This window comes from Lacerta agilis, chromosome 8, assembly GCF_009819535.1.
Source record: "Lacerta agilis isolate rLacAgi1 chromosome 8, rLacAgi1.pri, whole genome shotgun sequence".
Taxonomy (NCBI): domain Eukaryota; kingdom Metazoa; phylum Chordata; class Lepidosauria; order Squamata; family Lacertidae; genus Lacerta; species Lacerta agilis.
In genome coordinates, this window is record NC_046319.1 from 13105924 (window position 1) to 13118559 (window position 12636).

The 12636-nt window shown below is 43.3% G+C and overlaps 1 protein-coding gene across 2 annotated transcripts in view; it reads left to right on the forward strand.

The window, feature by feature from the left end:
- The window catches only part of CASZ1 (castor zinc finger 1), a 310573-nt gene that overhangs the window by 48521 nt on the left and 249416 nt on the right, over nt 1-12636 (forward strand). For both annotated transcript variants that reach the window (XM_033156194.1, XM_033156198.1), the window contains exon 2: nt 8552-8696. The gene's annotated coding sequence lies outside the window, so the exon portion shown is untranslated. The remainder of the gene's footprint in view (nt 1-8551; nt 8697-12636) is intronic.

The following is a 12636-nucleotide window of genomic DNA, read 5'->3' on the forward strand; positions in this document are numbered from 1 at the left end:
CTTTGGGAGGTAAGCACCATTCTCCTCTGGGATTAAGAGTTTCCTTTTGAATTCCCCCATGGTCTTATTTGAAGGATTCTTGCTGTTTTTTTTTCTAGGTGGGGTTAGAAAGCAAAACAGCCAACAGGGAATTTAAGCTGAGGAATGATTGTGGTGAGATCACATTAGCCTGCCTTCCTTTCTTAAGTCCCATTCATCTTTTTGGAGAGCCTTTCTGACCTATGCTGTTTTGTGAGAGATCGTAGAATTGTACACATCAATCAATGAACACACTAGATAGTCTCTCTGTCAAACAGCCAGCACTGTAGTGGCTACAGGGCTGGTCTTAGGCCAGGAAGACCCGAGTTCAAATTCCTTTTGAGCCACAGCACTTACTCTCAGCATAACCCTCTTTGTAGGGTTCTTGTGAGGATAAGGAGAAAACAGTATGTGTGCTGCTTTGAATAAATATAATAACAGTAACACGTGAGACGGCCAGTGTTTTTCATTCCATGAAAGCTGCTGGCCACCACAGCTAATTTGCCCACAGAGAACTGTGCTAGTCATTTGTGAGACGTGGATGGCATAGAATCCTAGCACTGGAAGGGGCCTCAGAGATCTGATTATCCACCCTTTCCAGTGCCAATAAGCCAGCTTCTCTAACATGTTATTTATTTATTCATCATTTTAAGGCATTTACAAATTTATATACTGCTCATTCATTAGCATGTCTAAGCGGTGTATATGAAAATGCACTATACAGTAGGGCTGCCATACGTCTATAGATTTTCCTGGACATTACCAGGATTTCAAAGGCGGAATTGATGTCCGGGGGGTGGGGGTGGGGATGTCGAAAAGGTGACACAAGTCAATTGAAAAATCTCATTTTGTAAAAAGCTCAACCATTTTGGGGGTCTTCCTTTACTTTTTGAAATATGGTAACCCTACCATACAGATAATTAGAACAATAAAAGGTCATCATAGAATCTGAACGCTGCCTTAAAATGCCTGCTGAAATGAGATAATATTTTGCCATGCACTTGAAGTTCAGCAAGTAAGGTGCCTGTTTAATCTCAGTTAGGAGGGAGTTCCACAGGTTTTGGCCCAGTACACTGAATGAAAGTCTTCTGGTGGTTACGAGCCATGCGTCTGAGCCGTAGGGGACCACCAATAAAGACTCCTCTGAATACCTCAGCGACAGAGCCGGGATACAAGGGATAAGGTGATCCTTAAGACATTTTGGACTCAAGTTGTTAAAAACCTTGTAAATAACGACAAGAACCTTGAAACTGACCTGGTAACATGTTGTTGCCATGTAGCCTCTACTTAACAATCTCTTAACAGAGAGAGCCCATCACCTTCTGAAGGAACCCGTATTACTGCCAAAGCAGCTGGAGCTTCCAGGATATTCTTCCAAACCTGCTGTCTTGTAATTTGAACACATTGTTCTGGGTTCTACTCTTTGGAGCAACAACTGCTCCATCATCTATGTGACAACATTTAAACATTTGAAGGTGGCACTCTTGTAGCCTCTCAGTTATCTCTTCTCTAGGCTAAACACACTCACCTCCATCAATCTTTCCTTATCATCTCCAGCAGTGCTTTTTTCCTTAAAAAGAAAAAAGAAAAGTTTAGGGGTACTTTCATTTTCCTACTCATATTGAAATACTGCCCCTTAATGAGGCCAAACTTAGATTCACAAAATGTTTAGGGGTATGTGTACCCCTGCGTGTGTCCCCCCCTCCAAGAAAAAGCAGTGGTCTCCAGGCACCTCTTACCCCATCCATGTTGCCCTCCTGTGCATGCATGCTTGCTAGGTCGTCAATATTGTTTTTAAACTGTGGCATGCAGAAGAACATAAGAAGAGCCCTGCTGGATCAGGTCACAAGGCCCCCCCCCCCCCCCGGCCAGCATCCCATTATCACAGTGTTAGTTTATGTGAGTGTACACGTCTGCTTTTTAAATGGTAGCAAGAAAATAATCTGTGCTGTAGGAAGAATTTTGTCTGGAAGATTAGATGCAGGGATAGTCCTGAATGCTCCTTGTTGTTGGCACCACCTTTTGTCTTGAGTGACAATGGAGTGAGCCTCTGGGGGTGAAGTCAGACTGCTGCATTAGCAGCACCAAAGTGACCTTCCCAGGCTGCAAGTCTGAGCAGTGTGTATGAAGGTCCTGGGCTGCCCAGATGACAAGATATCGCTGCTGTGGTCCATAGGAAAGCAGAGCAATATGTTTGGCACCAGCTGGGCTGCAGGAGTTGCTGGAAGGAAGCATACAAGGTGCCATCCAACTGTCCTAGGGGACTCCAATCCAGATTTGTGTAACCTTTGCTCCTTAGTCTTTTCTCCTCCTGGAGGTATCCCACAAGGTTCAGAGTTTTCCTTTTCTGTCTGAAAGCTATGTGGCCTAAAAAAGCTTATCTAAATCAGCCTTCCCCAACCTGTTGCCCTCTGGAAATTTTAGACTACAACTCTCATCTTCCTTAACCATTGGCCATGCTGACTGAAGCTGACAGGAATTCTAGCCCCAAACATCCAAGATTGGGAACGCTCATACAAACAAATAAACAAGACAGTACCTTGTGTTGGAGTTGTATGGAGGCATTGTTTCCCACGATCTTTGCCTTTTTATCGACTTATCTTTAAGGTATTTCCATCGTTTGGTATTTCATCAGAGCCAAACTGGTGTGCCTGCATTTACACCTTCAAAACATGCAGTTATTTGGAAAGTTTCTGGACATGTTTCTTCATTTTTTGCAGCTGCATTTTTTAAATTAACATTTTAATTGTGGCGAATAGTTTTTGCAAATGCTCTGCTCTGTGTAGATGGTCATGGGCTGCCATGCTGGAACTGAAATGACTCTTAAATTATTATTTTTTTTAGAAGAGCATGGTGAACAGCAAATGTTGACAGATGTGGGGGACCTTTGGGTCTCCAGATGCTGCTGGAACTCAACTCTCATTCCTTTTGTTATCTCAAGAGGATGACAAACCATCCCCACACCAAAATAAACCATACAATGGCTCTCTCCATCATATTTTGCCTGTAAGCTTCTCAGAGCCATTTAAGAGGTTGTCTTTGAAGACAGTATGCTGGAGTCTCCAAGTGCCCTGCTGGATCAGATAAGGACCTGTCTCAAGTTTTCTCCCAGTGCGGTTCCCTTCACATGTTCTTCGGCTCTCAACTCCTATCAGCTCCACAGCCAGCAAGGTCATCCATCAGGGTTGATGGGAGCTGGAGTCCCAACATCTAGAGGACATCAGGTTGGGGAAGGCTGGTCTATCAATTCCAAGCCTCTGAGAAGCTTGCCACCATGGTGGAAAAACAGATGGAACTGGGAATGTTTGGGGGGGGGGAAGGGTTGTAGTCTGGAAGGGCAGAGGCCAAGGTTAGGAGGCTAAACCAGGATTCACTACCATTGAACAAACCATAACACCCCAGAGCCTTCAAGGTTGTTGGTTTTTTTTGCCCACGCAGTGCCCTAGCTCACTCCTTTTGCAATCCCAGGAGAAGCCAATGGCCACCCTAGATGGGCAGGGTTAGTCCAGAGCCTGAGAACACTTTAGTGCCTTGAAGTATGGCCCCTAAACCACAGTTTCAGCCGCTCGCCACTTGGGGCAGTCTCGCATAGAGTTGAGACTTCCTGTTCTTGTCCTGGCGCTTCCTGACACTTTACAAGCAGAGTGCAATGGTAGTAGGCTTCTTTTCTTTGCCAAGGTAGCTTTCATGGCTAATGAACCTCTCCTCACACAGTGCATTTGTCTGATCTTATTTATTTATTTACAAAAGCCATAATTGTCCGTGCACATACTGTGTTGGTAGCCAGGCCCACCAAGCAATCACATTCTTAAATCTTTTCATTTCATTTTATTTTTTTAAAGAGAGTGAGTGAGTTGTGTATCAAGGGTGTTCCTAGGAGCATAAAAGTTTTGGGCACAGGTCCCATGGCACAAATTAGCACAAATTAGCATATGCTAAGGCATGGGCAAAGATTGAGGCTTTCAATAGGAGGAAAGACTAGCCATTGGTTCTTGTTCTCCGGGCTTAATTCTCCTCTGAGCAAAAAATGGGTGGGGGGAGGGGAAGGTGGTGCTTTGCAGTAAGTCAATAAAAAATATGTACAGGTTGAATCTGAGTAGGCCCATTTAAAGTAATGGACCTCAGTTGGTCATGGCCATTAACGTCAGCTGGTCTACTCTTAGTAGGACTGGTGATTGGGGGGGCAATAATGTAGGGGCCTTGCACGAAAGACCCAGGATTGAGGCCTCTTGGGCCACCCCTAACAATACCCCTGAGGTGAATTGGCCTTTTCAAAACAAACGAACATTTCCACAATTTTGGGTCAGATTATCAAATTGATAATGTAATAATAATAATAATAATAATAATAATAATAATAATAATAATAATAACAACAACAACAATTTAAAAATCATACACAAACCCTCCTAAAAAAAACCCCCCTCCCAGGCAGTGAAGAAAATTCCATAGACAGCAGCAGGCATTGTCCCTGTTTGATGTCTTGTTTAGATTCAGGGGTTGTGTGAGTTATTACAAGTTCTCCTGCCGATCTCCCTTCTGAATATTACCAAGGTGATTTCGTGCCAACCTAACAAATAACTGAACAACAGCTCTGGCTCTGCTCAGCCGACAGGATTGACTTTCTTTTCATTATCCCCACCCCAAGTTTATTTCTTTAATTCTGCTTTGGGTAGGTCTGTTTATCTTCCTAGAAGAGAGTCAGTTTCACCCAGGACAGCACAGGGGGTGTAGTAAATCCTACTCCTTCACCAACTTTCCTTCTCTCCATTGTCTTGAAAAAGACAGAACCAACCCAAAGTAAACTCATTCTTAGAGTTTGTGACATTATTTCCCCTTCCCTATTGCTTGACTAATCTAACAAAGGTGATCAGACAGCCCTTTGTCCTTTCTTTTAAGTACTGCATCTGCTGCGAATGATTTGCAGGATTTGCCCATTATAAGGAGTCACACATGTAAATCAGGCGGCATACTAGCAGCAAGGGGTGGGCAGTTTTATTTGTGTGAGCAGCTCCCTGCAGGTATTCTGTCCCATCTGCATGAAACTGCAGATCAGATGGTAGAGAGAGGAAAGGAGGAAATAGCATTGTAAAGATGGTCAGGATTATGTGGGTCAAGCTTCCTGCGTGTGTGGATTTGGCCCAAACGTTCCATGAAAGCGAGTCTGCTCCTTGTCTTACATTGAACATTGTCGATGCAGTTTGGTTGGCCTTGATAGAATAGTGTTTGCAAAAGAATACTGCTTTTTTCCAGATTAATAAATCTGGGGTAAAAGTGTGTGATCTCTGTGTGTCTCCCTCTCTGTGTGTTTAATACACGCACATGTGCATTCCTGGAAGGTGAGGTCCGTTGACTGCCCTTGGTTCATTCTGAGCTCTCAAATACTGTGTCTCCTGGACAAACAGTCCCGTTGGATGATATGACATTTCCAGAGAATGTTAAAATCCCAAAGGAAACTGACTTCCCCCAAGTTAACACATTAGGCTAATGTTTGGAGCCTGGCGCCAGCCCATTACAGCCAGGAAATTCAGTTTACTCTTTTTTTTTTTTAACCACTGCCTTGCTGCTGGTGGAAGCCTAGGGTTAGTTGTGTAGAACCTCAACATCTCATAGGAACCTGGGAAGGTGCCTTTTCTGAATTACACCCATTGGTCCATGTAGTGCAGTAATGATCCTTGATCTGTCCGTATAAGGCAGCTTCCTGTGTCCCATTAGGAAGGAATCAGGTTCCATTCTTGGCATCTCCAGTATAAAACCAAAAAAGATCAAGTATTGGGTGATAGCAAAGACCTTGATTGATTTCCTGGGGAGCCAATGAACATCAGAATAGGCCAGCCTTCTACATCCGGGTGCCTTTATACATTATATAGATGGAGAATTTTTACACATTCCTAATATTGAGGGCTAGGTATCATATACCAATGAGTGCCGTATTTTCCATTTCAAAATGGCAGTATTTTCCATTTCAAAACCTGTCTATGTCTATGGTCTCTCTACTTTAAGTGTTTCAGCACCCCCAAAATAGCCAGAAGTAATATTTGTACCTTTACAGAAAACCAAACCCACAACTATCATTTACAAATGTTTATTGGATGCTTGTAAAGCAAAAGTTCAACAGCTTAGGGGGAAATGGAAGGAGGAGTTAGAATATACCATACAGCCTAAATAATGGAAAGTTACTTTAGTATTTTTGTGGAATGTTTCTTTCAATCTATAATTGGGATTTATTCTGCATAAATTTATATTTTGGATCTACAGAATTCCATGTCTACAAGAAGGAACTAACTCAGATGCTGCAGGTGTAATCCTGGGAATGCCTCATTGAGGCATATGATTTGGGCTGGTCAAGTGATATTTCCCTTTTGGTCTGAAGTTGTCCATATAAGTCTTGTCTTGGTGAAATCCTTGGTGTTTGCTTAGGTTCATGTACTTTTAAATTAGACTCCTTTGGAAGGGGATTATTGTTACTAAGAGACTTATACTTCAGGCCCAGAAGAACAAATACTGGCCATGTATTCTGCAATGGCCTGAAGACCTTAATGCCCTTGAAACATTTGAATGTATTTTCTATAAATGCCGAAGTTGTTTGGATACCTATTTTTACAGTTGGATGACATCTTTAGCGATCTGTATGTGTAAATTAAGAAGGATGTTTATTGTATTGTTAATGTGAGCTGATGGGTTTCTTTTTTCCTTCCTAATTAGGATTAGGGTTAGCTGTATGTTTTGGGCTGACGCATGAAAGCATTTCCAGTTCTGACCTCCTCAATGAAATGGTTAGGAGTGGACTGTTGCAGGTTTCTCTGGGGTCAGGTGGGAGAAAGAACCCAAACATGTTGTAGTTTTGTTCCTTGAGAAGGTCCCAAACAGGGTACCTCTGAGTTCTACATACTAGTGAGAGGCAGAAAATGACTCCTTTCCCTTTTTTCTTCTTCAAAAAAGATCGCTAGAGGGATACGTGCGGTAAGGCAGAAAATATTTACAGGTTTTATAGCTGCGGCACAAACAGGAAAAGCCCTTTTTGTAAAAAGAAAAAAAGAAAAGAAAAAGTGTGTGTTGTAGATATTCAAAACAGGGATTGCCATGGAAACGCCACAATATTTGCTTAAATTGACACAAAGGAGGTTGCTGGTTGCAGAGGTTAGGCTTCTTCGGGCAGCGTTTTCTTTGGCCTGACACCTATTGCAAATTAATCTTGACAACCCGGGTTGCATGTGTCTTTTTTCTTCTTCCTCCACCTCCTTCTCCTCTTTCCCTTTCTTTTCTCCTCCCGGAAGAAAAAGGAAAAATCACATGTTGGTGTTCGGGAAAAACTTCTGTTTTCTATTGAACATCCCCCCCCCCCCCCCCGTTTTAGGGTTGAATTTGGCTTTTGACATTGCTTTCCAGCTGCAATAATAATTAATTGTTAATAATATTCCCTCCCCACCCTCCAAAAATAATAATCACCGAGGAGGGTCATTGGGTTTGGGAGTTTATGAATATGAGGGCTGGGTGGGAATTAGGGAGAAATTCATTGGAAGCAGTGAGTTTGCACCAGGGTTTGAGTGCAATAAGGGTGTCCCCAGCAGCACCAGGAAAAGCTATTATTTTTCTCCCTGCTGTTGGATGCTCACCTGAAAAAGTCCAGTCCACGAACCTGCAGCCTCTTGGGCATTGGCTGACTACAACTCCCATCATTTCAAAGCACTGGACATGCTGGCTGAGGCTGATGGGATCTGGAGTCCAACAAGAGTTATTTGTGTTTGTTGATGCAATGTTATTTGTGTTTGTTGATGCAATGTTACTGACGATTTTATGTTGCCCACCACCCTGATATATATGAGAATGTTTGGCAATATAGAATTACTTGCAAACTAATAATCAGAAAACCAAACAGCACGTGCTTCCCTTACAACATTTAAATTTTAAGGGGGGAAAACAAATCCCCAAAGACATTAAAATGGTTAACACATGAATTTGAGCAAGCTCAAAGACCTTTGCATATATTTTGTTACCTGAAAAGTTGATTACAACATTGAAAATGTCCCATGGGAGCAGCAGAACTACTTAGTCCTGCTCACTGAAATTAATGGGCCTTAGTCATGTCCATCGGTGTCAGTGGATTTACTCTGAGTAGGGCTAGCATTGGATACAACCCTATAACCATGGAATTCTGCACTTTCAGAAGTAAATAATAAATATAGTACATGGGAAGTGTCCTGCTGTACATCTCTCTTGCATGTTACATTTGCACCAAAATACAGCTCTAATCTACCTATCTGTGTACCAAAGTACCAAAAGGCCAGGGTGAAGATATGGGTCTTCAGCATATTAGGCAAGCTTGGCATTTTCAGTTTTTTTTTTTTTTTAGCTGTGTATACAAGTAAAATAAAACCTGATAAATTCAGACAGCTCTCTACAGCATCAGAAAAGTTTATGTATTGGAACTGTATTTTCTAAAAACACTTGTAAGCAGTTGTGTGGAGGTTGCTCTCAAAAAGGGGCTGTAAATTCATTACTACTTTAAAATAATTTTCCTCTCTTTCCTTAGGGCAAAGAGACACTACCAAGTATAGGGAACCTATCAGACTCTATCTGTTTCCTGAAGCACCCTGGGAGGGGTTACTGATCCTGACACCCCCTCCTCAACGTGTGATTTGGAATGGATTTCAAGCCCAGGGAACACAGGATACAAGGTACTTATTTGTTTTTTCTTACAGTCACATCTTGTGGCTCAAGCTACTTGCATGGGTGCTCTTGAGCCTCTGCTGAGGTATGTCTGCATCCAGAGCTTGGGACGTTCATTTTAAAAAGGAGCTATTTCTACTTCAATATGTGCCAAAGGAACTAGTTTGGTTCATGTGCAGTTCACAGTTCAATTCATGTTCGTCCAAGTAATCCTCGGCAATTTTTTTCCAACATTCAGAAAGCTACAAGCTGCTGTGCTGAAATATGAAACAGAAGATGAATAAAATGTCCAAAAATAACCTCAACCCACATACAGTGGATGTGAATTGTTTAATTATTTTTCCACCAAAATTGTGATCTTTACACTTAAAGGTCCAAGGAGTCTGAGGTGTAAAAAATACCGGTAAGAGAATGAACTTGCAGATGAAAATCGTTCAAAGGCCCCCCCCCCAAACCCACTCCAGACTTAATTCATGTTCTATTTACCCAGAAATTATGAAAACTACTTGCATTGTAGTTGAGGAGATTTTTGAACTAACTCGGTGAAGTTCATTAATTCAAACTAGTTCATCCTTAGCACTGCCTGCTTCCTTTCTTCCGTTAGAGCCCCATGTATAAACAAAACTTGCTCAAGGGAAGTTCTGATGTTGCCCAAGGCTGATACATCTTGCAATGCTCAAAATGTTCTACACTGTGTACATTGCTGTTTAATTCCCTCTTGGAAGCTATGGAATTCCCTCCCCACAGAGGTGCATCTGGCGCCTTCACAGTGTAGCTCTTTGCCCCCTGGCCTTTTGTGGCTGAGATGTATTTCTAAGACACACCCTATTCTTCTGATGCAAATTGTTTAAGCTCATTTTAATATTGCATTGTTATGTTGTCGTAACCCATCCTGGAATCTTACGGTGAAGGGCAGGTAAGAAATCCTGCAAATAAGTTTTTAGTGCGCTGCCGCCCGTCTCAAGAAGTGAAATGCTTGCCTTGCTCCAGATGATGTGCAAAGCCTGTGACTGCATCTGCGCTAAGCAGGGCCAGCCCATGAGAATCTGCTGCCTGAGGCAAAGGACAAGATGGTGCCCCTTCCCATCCCAGTACAGAAGCTGTCTGGATTGGCAACTGAATTTCTTTTGTCTTTGTGGTGGGGCGGGCCTTCCCTGGCACCTGAGGTCAGCAGTCTGGCTTAGGACGGACCACGTGGCACACACTGCCCTATCTTCTCAACAACCTGTTGCTGCTTTTTGTCACTCCCACCCAGCTGACACACACTGCCCAATGATAGGGCCAGCCCTGGTGCTAACCAAGGGCCCCGGACTTGTCGAACATGTTGCTGCTGAGATCAGCATCCTCGTAACTAGCTTTCCCACCCGGCATGCTGGAGAATTTGCATGTGTCCTGACATCACAGCATTCTCGTCTCCTCACCACCACCACCACCACCACATGAATTGTTTTTCCTGGCAGAGGAAAAAATATATGAGGTCATCACGCCAGGATCTGGTTTAAGTTATATTAAACATCATGGAGAAGGAGGTAGGACTGGGGCAGGGCAGGAGGCAGGTCTCCGCTTTGAGGTGGGGCGGGGCGGGGCGGCTTTTATACAAGTTGTGGATTTTTTGATTGCTGATTTTATGAGCTACGTTCATATAATTTGTTTTGTGAATTGTTCTTTGGGAGTCTTGGGAGGGAGCTATTTTATTCTGTTGCACTAGATGCTCTCTTGTTACCATTCTCTTTTTATTTGGAAAGGTAGCCTATAACTGTTCCAAGATAAATTAGCAAATGGGCTGTAGACATTTTCAGTGGATGCCACACAGTTAGCGTCATATCTACTTCGCCTGTTGGTTTTTTAAGCCGATTAACTCTCGTGGATCTGGGGAGTGTAGTTTTGCAGGAGCGCAGAAGAATCTTCTGCTTGTTTTCTTGCAGAACTACAGTACCATACTTCTTTTCGAAGGGTATGTAGGAGCCAACACAATGGAGCGGGTTCCTGACATGGATGAATCCTCCAGCTAAGAGTTTGTTTTAAAAATGCTTACCATAGAGTAGTAAAACTTTCAGCTGCACCTTTGGCGGGACATTTCAACAACCTTCCTCCCCAAATCTTGCAAAGAGTTCAGGAACAAGTGGGCGTGATCCATTGCTTCTGTCTTAAACCACAGATCTTCCACGATTTGTTTGGAACAAAGGGAGTGTCTTACTTGGAACAGAGTTATAGGACAAGGTTGTGCGACTTTCCCTGACACATAAGATCAGATTATGTTTTACAAGTTTGAATCCCCTGAATTCCTGCTTTTATCATTTTAGGTTGCATTTTTCTTTCAATGGTATTGTTTGCTTTTCCATTTAAAATATTGAGCAGTTTATAAACCCGTTCAAATCAATAAAACAAAATAATAACTATGACTGACAAAAATAAAAGGTCGTCTTTATCCACTGCAGCTCCTATAAGTCCCAGCCAGCACAGCTGACTAGACCAGGTGTCTCCACTTTATTTGGGTTCATGGACACATTTGAAAATCCAAGAAACTTATCATGGGTGCTACATGGGGCAATGGACAAGGACAGAGCCTAGGGCTTGCCGATCGGTAGGTCAGCGGTTCGAATCCCCGCGATGGGGTGAGCTCCCGTTGCTCGGTCCCAGCTCCTGCCAACCTAGCAATTCGAAAGCATGTCAAAGTGCAAGTAGATAAATAGGTACCGCTCCGGCGGGAAGGTAAACGGCATTTCTGTGCACTGCTCTGGTTTGCCAGAAGTGGCTTAGTCATGCTGGCCACATCACCTGGAAGCTGTACACCGGCTCCCTCAGCCAATAACGCGAGATGAGCGCTGCAAACACAGAGTCGTTTGCGACTGGACCTAATGGTCAGGGGTCCCTTTACTTTTACCTTTACCAACTGCATATACCTCTGGTTATGTACTTAATTCATTCCGGAGGTCCGTTCTTAACCTGAAACTGTTCTTAACCTGAAGCACCACTTTAGCTAATGGGGCCTCCTGCTGCTGCTGCGCCGCCAGAGCACGATTTCTGTTCTTATCCCGAAGCAAAGTTCTTGACCTGAAGCGTTATTTCTGGGTCAGCGGAGTATGTAACCTGAAGCATATGTAACTTGAAGTGTATGTAACCCGAGGTACCACTGTATGTGTTAGGCGACATTGCAGAATGTACCGTTGCTCATCCTGCAGCAATTGAGATGTTGTAGGGAAAGGGCCATGAAGTGAGAGAGGCTGTGTTGGGGCCCATAATTGTTTTGCATGGAATTTGTTTGGAGAGCACAGCGGGTTCCCTCAAGCTCATAAAGTGAATTTGTAGCTGAGGTGAGGTGGCAGGTTATGCTACGGCATCATGATAGCTGAGTGTGCAAACTGGAAACAAGGAAAACTTGAGTTCACATTTCACCCATCCTCACACTCACTCTGTGGTCTTTGCAGTTGAGGGAATTGCATCTTTGCTGTGACGATCCTGGTCTACTGCAGGGACAGAGGAAACTGCCTTATGCCCAGTCAGACCACTGGCCTGTCCACTACAGCAACATCTACCAACAGATTCTCCAAGGATCTCTGGCAGGGAGTCTTCATCCCAGTATTACCTGGAGAGGCCAGGGATCGAACATGGGACCCTCCCACATGCAAAACAAGTGCTCTGCCCCTGAGCTATATACTGTACTGGAGTATTATAAGGATTACTGGTCTGACATATGCACTGCGCTTTGAATACTCAGAATGCACTGTTTGAAGCCAAATAGTTGTATCCAAATAAATTGTAGTCATTGTAGGCCCATTGAAATGGAAGGATGTGATTAACTCTGGGTCCATTCAATTCTGTGGCTCTGCTTTGAACAGGGCTTAGTTGGATGCAAATCAGTGTTACTGATGTTAAGGGCTGTTTCTGCTCAGTTGCCTCGAATCTTCCATGAACAGTTTTGAGCAGGATGCTTATGACGGGCGCTTC